Source organism: Mustelus asterias, unplaced genomic scaffold (assembly GCF_964213995.1).
Source record: "Mustelus asterias unplaced genomic scaffold, sMusAst1.hap1.1 HAP1_SCAFFOLD_42, whole genome shotgun sequence".
In the NCBI taxonomy this organism is placed as follows: Eukaryota; Metazoa; Chordata; class Chondrichthyes; order Carcharhiniformes; family Triakidae; genus Mustelus; species Mustelus asterias.
In genome coordinates this window covers 627,310-635,882 of record NW_027590119.1, presented here as the reverse complement: position 1 = coordinate 635,882, position 8,573 = coordinate 627,310, and the positions used below count along the sequence as shown (strand labels likewise).

Here is an 8,573-nt window from a genome sequence, read left to right as displayed (position 1 = left end):
CTACTTTTGATCATACTAAACTTCTCTCAGGATCCTCTCCATCAACTTACCAACCACTGAGGTTAGACTCACCGGTCGGTAATTTCCCGGGCTGTCCCTGTTCCCTTTCCTGAATATAGGGACCACATCTGCAATCCTCCAATCCTCCGGAACCTCTCCCGTCTCCATCGACGATGCAAAGATCATCGCCAAAGGCTCCGCAATCTCCTCCCTCGCCTCCCACAGTAACCTGGGGTACATCCCATCCGGTCCCGGCGACTTACCAACCTTGATGCCATTCAATAGTTCCAACACATCCTCTTTCTTTATGTCCACATGCTCGATCCTTTCTGTCCACCGCAAACCAGCAGTACAACCACCCAGATCCCTTTCCACCGTGAATACCGAGGTAAAGTATTCATTAAGCAGCTCCGCCATTTCTAACGGTTCCGCACAAACTTTTCCCCCTTCACCTTTTAAGGGTCCTATGCCTTCACATCTCATCCTTTTACTCTTGACATATTTGTAGAAAGCCTTGGGATTCTCCTTAATCTTACCCGCCAAGGCCTTCTCATGACCCCTTCTCGCTCTCGTAATTTCCTTCTTAAGCTCCTTCCTACATCCCGTATACTCCTCTAAATCCTTAACACCTCCTAGCTCTCTGAACCTTCTGTACGCCTCTCTTTTCTTATTCACCAGGTTCATCACAACCTTCGTGCACCACGGTTCCCGTACCCTACCAACACCCCCCTGTCTCATCGGAACGTTGTCATGCAGAGCTCCAGACAAACATTCCTTGAAAATCCTCCACTTTCCTTTGGTACTTTTCCCCAAGAATGCCTCCTTCCAATTTACCCGTCTAATTTCCTCCCTGATGACACTGTATTTCCCTTTACTCCAGAGAAACACTTTCCTAGCCTGCCTGATCCTATCTCTTTCCAATGCTATCGTGAAGGAGATAGAATTATGATCGCTATCCCCAAGATGCTCACCCACCGAGAGATCCTCCACCTGTCCAGGTTCATTAGCCAGCACCAGATCAAGTACAGCCTCTCCTCTAGTAGGCTTATCCACATACTGTGTCAGGAAACTCTCCTGGACACACCTAACAAACTCCTCTCCATCCAAACCCCTAGCCCTAGGGATATTCCAATCTATGTTTGGGAAATTAAAATCTCCCATCACGACAACTCTGTTATTCCTACATCTCTCCAGGATCTGTTTCCCCATCTGCTCCTCAACATCTCTGTTACTATTGGGCGGCCTATAGAAAACACCCAGCAACGTTACCGACCCCTTCCTGTTCCTAACCTCCACCCACAGAGACTCCGTAGTCAATCCCTCCACGGCGTCCACCTTCTCTACAGCCGTGACACTATCCCTGATCAACAGTGCCACTCCCCCCCCCTCTCTTGCCTCCCTCCCTGTCCTTCCTGAAACATCTAAAACCCGGCACCTGAAGCACCCAGTCCTGTCCCTGAGACATCCAAGTCTCCGTAATGGCCACCACATCACAATTCGAAGCAGCAATCCACGCTCTAAGCTCATCCACTTTATTCACTACACTCCTGGCATTAAAATAGACACATCTCAGACCTTCAGCCTGAGCACTTCCCTTCTCCATCACTCGTCTAACCTCCCTCTTACCCTGTTTACATTCCTTATCTATTTCCGAGCTAACCTCCTCGCTCTCAGTCCCCTCATTTCGATTCCCTCCCCCCAACCTTTCTAGTTTAAAGTCTCTCCAGTAGCCTTAGCCAACCTTCCCGCCAGGATATTGGTCCCCCTGGGATTCAAGTGCCACCCGTCTTTTTTAAACAGGTCACACCTGCCCCTAAAGAGGTCCCAATGATCCAAGTACCCAAATCCTTGTCCCTTGCTCCAGACCCTCAGCCACGCATTCATTCTCCACCGATTCCTGTTCTCACTCTCCCGCGGCACAGGCAGCAATCCCGAGATTACTACCTTTGCATTCCTCTTTCTCAGCTGTCTACCTAACTCCCTATATTCTCTTTTCATGACCCCTTCCCTCTTCCTACCTATGTCAGCAGTACCTATATGCATCACGACCTTCGGCTCCTCTCCCTCCCCCTTCAGGATTTCTGGGACTCGACCAGAGACATCCCGGACCCCTGCACCAGGGAGGCAAACCACCATCCGAGAGTCCCGTCTGTGTCCGCAAAAACGCCTATCTGACCCCCTCACCGTAGAGTCCCCAATTAGCACTACCCTCCTTTCCTTACCCTTTTGCACTACTGGGCCAGGCTCAGCTCCAGAGACACTGCCACCGCTGCTTCCCCCAGGTGGGCTGTCCACCCCAGTAGTACTCAGACAGGAGTACTTATTATTAAGGGGCACATCCATCGGGGTGCTCACCATCAACCGAGCTTTCTCCTTCCTCACTGTTACCCAGTTACCCTCCTCCCGTGGTCCCGGTGTGACCACCTGCCGATAGCTCCTGTCAATGACCTCCTCACTATCCATTGTGAGGAGGTCATTGACAGGAGCTATCGGCAGGTGCGCCATTTCCCCGAGTTCACTTTGAGTATCACTTGTGTTTGTCTTTTTGAGCACACACTCCTATTAGACATGCTTCAGATGGTGATTCGCTATTTTAGTTTGCCCCTGTGAACCCATTAAATTTTGTTGTCCACTGAACAAGATGATACTATGTGCAGGTTGTCAAAGTAGAGACGTTTCTTTCCTGTCAGTGCGTCAAAAAAATCAGCGTTTCTTATTCACAGAAACCATTTGAGGTTGAGTTCAGAGGAAATATAATATTGTTGTAATATCGAGATTCGGATAATGGTCAGCAACGAACTGAAATCATACAGGATTTCCCTCATCTTACATGAGAAAGCTTAACGAATGCTGTTTCCCCGTTTCGGACCGGGGACTCTTCGTGTTTTAGGGGAACGGGATAACCACTCCACTGCAGCTAGCATTGGGGCCTCAATGGCCCTGACTACAATGTTTAACTCCACTTTGTTGCTGCAGGTTTGAATGGTATGATTGAGGGCCCATGTCACTTAATACAACAGCACATCCCTGACTTTCAACCCGATATCTCAACTTACCTTGTTCTTCAAAATTAAAAAGTGTTCGTCCGGCAAATATCTAAGGAAGCACTGATTTGTGCTCAATTATTAATGCGCCATTCTTATCTTCCTGCGAATAATTTCAACCAATTATACTCAGTATCTGTTTCATAGAATCAGTGCAGAAACGGCCAATCGGCCCAACGAATCAGCAGCGACGCCAGAGTATCATAACCAGGCCATTACCCCTGCTGTCCCCACAACGCTACTCTTTCCCCATGGCTAATCAATCTAACCGAGGGGCAATGCCCAATCCACCTTGGATCATCATTCAATTTTTAATATCAATACAGATTTTTAATATATATATGTCCAAATTCTGAATTTAATATCTCTGGAATATGCAATTGGTCTGACTGCATTGTTCAACCCCGCTCTATTGCTGCAGGTTCGAATGGTTAGACTGAGAGTCCATGTACCTCCGTGCAAGAGACAACCGTTACTTGCAACGTGATGTCTCAACTTGTCTCGAATTTCAAAATTTAAAAACATTCATCGGACAAATGTCTAAGGGAGCAATGATTTCTGCTCCATCGTGAATGCGTCATTCTCATATACCATCGATTAACTTCAACCACTTATATCCAGTATTTGTTCGGCAATCAACATTTACTATCAATCCAGTTATTTAACACAGATGTCCTCATTGCGAATTGAATATGTCTGAAATATACAAAATTAAATTGCAAACATTACTGACCAACAAAATAAATCGAGTCACGGGTAATACACATCCAATGGTGCTTTTTTGAGTTTGACCATGATCAGCCTTTAAACCAAATCAAATATATTTAAAGGAAAGAGATTCAAGAATGATCTGCCAGTTATACTTGATCCCTCTTTATTCTGTGTGTGAAACATTCTGGCACCTAAATCTCGTTCATCTATAGGAGATCCAGAAGGTCCGCTTTGATTCTCGATTTCCTCTTCTGTCTGAGAGGTTTTCCCTATTTCGTTATTATGAAGAACAATTTTAAAAAGATGCTTCGGGGAAATGTTCTCCATTTTCTCTACTTCAGTTACAGTATCACTTGTATCTGTATTTGTGAGCACACAATACTATTAGACATGTTTCAGTTGGTGATGAATTATGTTAGTCTGCATTTATAAACCTATTAAATTCGGGAGTGGGCTGAAAATATTGCTAATATGTGCACGGTTTTAAAATAGGAACATCTATTTCCTCTCATTGCGTCATGAAAATACAAGGTTTCTGATTTTGCTGAAAGCTTTTGAGGTGAGCGCAAATATAACATGGCTGTAACATCGAGTTTTGGATAATGTTCAGCTACAATCTGAAATTATACAGACTTCCCTCAACCTTAATGGACAAATGTCATTAATGATTCTGCTCGATTTCGAACGTGGGCCCTTGCGTGCGTGAGGCAAATGCAATCAGCACTACACCACAGAAACTGTTGGCTGCTCCGTAGCCCAATGGGGCTGAGTTGATATGTTGCAATATTCGTTGGGAATGCTGGAGACACATTAATCTAAGAATGATTGAAAATGGTTAACAATGTCACAGAACGATGAGAGGCTCATCAATCCATCAGATCTTTGCGAATTATTTTATGAGGAGCTGAATAATTAAGATGTCGTTGCGGGATTGATGGGTCGAAGGGCCTGTTCCTGTCCTGAACTGTTCTTTGTTCCAATTTCAATTTCCTCCTCTAATTCCATGAAGTTGATGTTTCTCCCTTTTAAGTCATTGAAAAATCCCAATTTGAAGAAGGAGTTTCTGCGGAATCCATGGACAATTTGCTTTAACAACCTTTCCCTTACCCAATGGCAGCAAGTATTGGATTTAGCTTCCTGATATAGTTTTCAACGTAAACATATATTTATTTTTGCAATTGATTTTATATCGATTTTACAAAACGAATTTAAATCTGATGAAGCATCTCCTCATTATTTCTGAATTATACCTAATATAACTACATTTACTCCACAACCTTCCACAGAGTGTGGAATATAACAGACGAGAATAAATCACCTACACCTGAAGCAGTCTTCTTGTGCTGTCCTCCTGTGTCCTGAACATCCAATCCGAAAACCTCGAGAATGGATGGAGAATCTGTCTTATTCACACGGACTTCACATAGGCCAACACAGTGGCACAGTGGTTAGTACTGCTGTTTCACAATGCTAGGGACCCGGGTTCAATTGAAATTCCTCCTTCGTGTACACGAATAGGCGGCGGAATGTGGCGACGAGAGGATTTTCACAGTAACTTGAATTATTAATTGCAGGATTAATGTAAGCCTGGTTGTGACACTAGTAAATATGTTTTGCACACGGACACATCCAGAATATGTTTGGCGTAAAAATAAATATATCCATTATTGCTTATTCTGCAAAAGGGTCCACGTCGATTTGTCAATCAATGATCACCATTGATGAGAAATAGATTTCTGGCTGCTCCTGTTGTTAAAATGTTGTGTTCCATCGCAATGAGTATCTAACACGATATTGCCGCACTTACACCACACCAGGGAATTCCAGTTCAGGAAGTTTACTCTGGAGCTAGCACGCTTTTTACGTTGCCAATGAGTTCATGTCTCTTTTGTGTGTCAATGGCTGTGCCAATCTGCTTGGTTATCTTTCTTAGTGATTGTCCGTGTGTCTCGTGGAACAAGCTGCCAGAGGTATTAGTAGAGGCCGTTACAAGTTTATCTTTTAAAAAGCATTTAGATAGTATATGGGTACGATGGGTATAGAGTGATATGGGCCAAATGCGGGCAATTGAGATTAGCTGAGGGGTTTAAACAAAAACGGGCGGCATGGACAAGTTGGGCCGAAGGGCCTGTTTCCATGCTGTAAACCTCCAGAGATTTTAGAGAGAGTGCAGAGGAGGTTTACCAGGATGTTGCCTGGTATGGAAGGGCTTAGTTATGAGGAGAGATTGGGTAAACTGGGGTTGTTCTCACTGGAAAGACGGAGGAAGAGGGGTGACCTAAGAGAGGTGTATAAAATTATGAAAGGCATAGATAGAGTGAACGGTGAGAAGCTTTTTCCCAGGTCGGTGGTGACGTTCATGAGGGGTCATAGGTTCAAGATGAGGGGTGGAGGGGGGGGGGGGGGAGGTTTAATACGGATATCAGAAGGAGGTATTTTACACAGAGGGTGGTGGGGGCCTGGAATGCGCTGCCGGGCAAGGTGGTGGAGGTGGTGGGAACGTTTAAGACTTATCTAGATAGCCACATGAACGGAGTGGGAATGGAGGGATACAAAAGAATGGTCTAGTTGGGACCAGGGAGCGGCGCGGGCTTGGAGGGCCGAAGGGCCTGTTCCTGTGCTGTATTGTTCTTTGTTCTTTGACTCTATGACTCTATGTTTGAGTCGATCGGTTTGGGAATCTATCACTTAGTTTACTGGTCTCTGTGTTGATTCTGTGCAGTATCCGAGACTTCCAGTGAACACGGAGGTGGAGGTATTCATGCATTATCATGGTTAGCAACGCAAACTAATAGGTGTCAGAAATCTGCAGAATAATTCTGGATTTATAACGAGGGACGTTAGAATTGATGTCACTGTCTGGGCATATATCTATATGGTTATATATCCTTATTCGTGTTGGTCTTTCCACGTGACCGTGTGTCTATCTGTTCTCCGCATGTCTGCTGGGTTTCCTCGGGTGCTGTGGTTTCCTCCAACAGACCAAAGATGTGCGGATTAGGTGGATTGGCCATGATAAATTGACCCCTAGTGTCAGGGAGATTATGTGTGCGGTTACGGGAATAGGGCCTCGGTGGAATTGTGGTCGGTACAGATTCGCTGGGCCGAATGGCCTCCTTCTGTACTGTAGGGGTTCTATGATTCAATGTTCTCTATAAGTGTCAGTCTTTTCAGGTTGCCGCGTGTGTCCCTGTTTCCAATATGCGGCTGTGCTGTCCACGGGAGAGTACTCTCTGATCACTTATGAAAGATCACAATCCCTTTCTAAAGGAAGCGTCTGTTTGAAGATGTAAAGATGGGCGGAGAGATGGAGTCACTTTGGACCTCATAACATCCCCCTGACTGTTTCAACATCTCCAATTGCAGATCTGATTCAGACAGTGATCAGTCTCTCTGTTTCTGCTGTTCAGACTCGAACCATGGGGGTGAAACTCTGTCTCACTCTGGTTATTGTCCTGATTACAGGTCTGTCATTTTGAACTTCTGCGTGAAATCTGCCAGTCACCACATTCATTCCCCATTTCCATCTGGAGGGGATTATTCCATTGTTGTTACTCCTTCTAACCCGCTGCGCGTCTGTTCCCTATTTTCAGACATGAGTAACGGTGACTCAGTGTCCCAGTCAGGACCAGGTGTTGAAGCAGCAGAGGGTGAAGATTCAGCAATACCCTGCAGTTACTCGGGACAGAGTTTAACTGTACAACATTACTGTTCTGGTATCGCCAGTATACACACCGAGCTCCTCATTGACTGCTCAGAGCCGCGAATGTACGGGTCTCAAGGTTTTTTACATTGCAGCGGGAATCTCAACCTGAAACAAAGCACTTTTCACTTGCCCATGAAAGATTTGAAGGTGACAGACAACACCGAGTATTACTGTGCACTGAGAGCCACAGTGAATGAGGCTCCCGCGGGCCTCATACAAAATCTGGCACAGGTCGATAATCAATGATTCATTGTCAGGACAACACATGGGGTTAAAAATCAGCGAAAATTTACTCATAGTGAACCTGACAATACAGTCCCGTCTAAGTGTTTTCCCTCACTGAGGTTACTGATTGTCACTGTTGGGAAGTTTGACATGTTTTTACTCATATTACTATCACATCAAGTCCAATCGCTCCCCGATCCTTTCACACAAACCCACAGATCTCCCAGGTGAACCATGTCATCAGACAGACCACACCTTTCAAAAGTGATCAAGTTTCAAAGGCAGACTCAGAGTTGTCACATGTTGAAGTTGCTGGTTAAAATTATTGACTGTAACATGTGTACTTTATAAACAAAAACCCCCAGTTGCAAACAGTCGAGGTAACAATATTGGACGGATATTTTGCTGGAACTTAAAGTCCACAAATGCTGATGCGGTAAGTTATTTAATCAATTTCGGCTTTCACTCGAGGTGTCAGAACTGCTTTGTAGAAAGTTAAACAATTTTTATTTTGTTAGCTACTAACGTGCAGGTTCGTTGGTCTAGGGGTATGATTCTCGCTTAGGGTACCTCGCCCCATTAGCATGCGAGAGGTCCCGGGTTCAAATCCCGGACGAGCCCCGTTTTGACCGAAATATTGTGTTCGAAAGGAGATATTTTGATTTATTTAAGGTGCAAACGGCGGGATGGCTTTCTGCTGACTGGCTCCGAAAAAGAGTCATAAAGGCACAGAGTTTTACAGCACGGATAGAGCCCACTGGGACACCCACATGGCAGGCGGGGACACCCACATGGCAGGCGCGGACACCCATCTGCGCCTGCCACGTGACAGCTGGACGGGAAGCGTCAGTTCTGATTCTCGCTGCACAGATACTTCCAGAAATGCT

The 8,573-nt window shown here is 45.3% G+C and overlaps 1 non-coding gene across 1 annotated transcript; it reads left to right on the top strand.

Annotated features, from left to right (window-relative positions):
• The first annotated feature begins 8,217 nt into the window (after positions 1–8,217).
• Positions 8,218–8,307, top strand: trnap-agg (transfer RNA proline (anticodon AGG)). Its single transcript is given in 2 exon segments — positions 8,218–8,253; positions 8,272–8,307. It is a non-coding gene; the product is annotated as a tRNA-Pro (tRNA).
• The last annotated feature ends 266 nt before the right edge of the window (positions 8,308–8,573 follow it).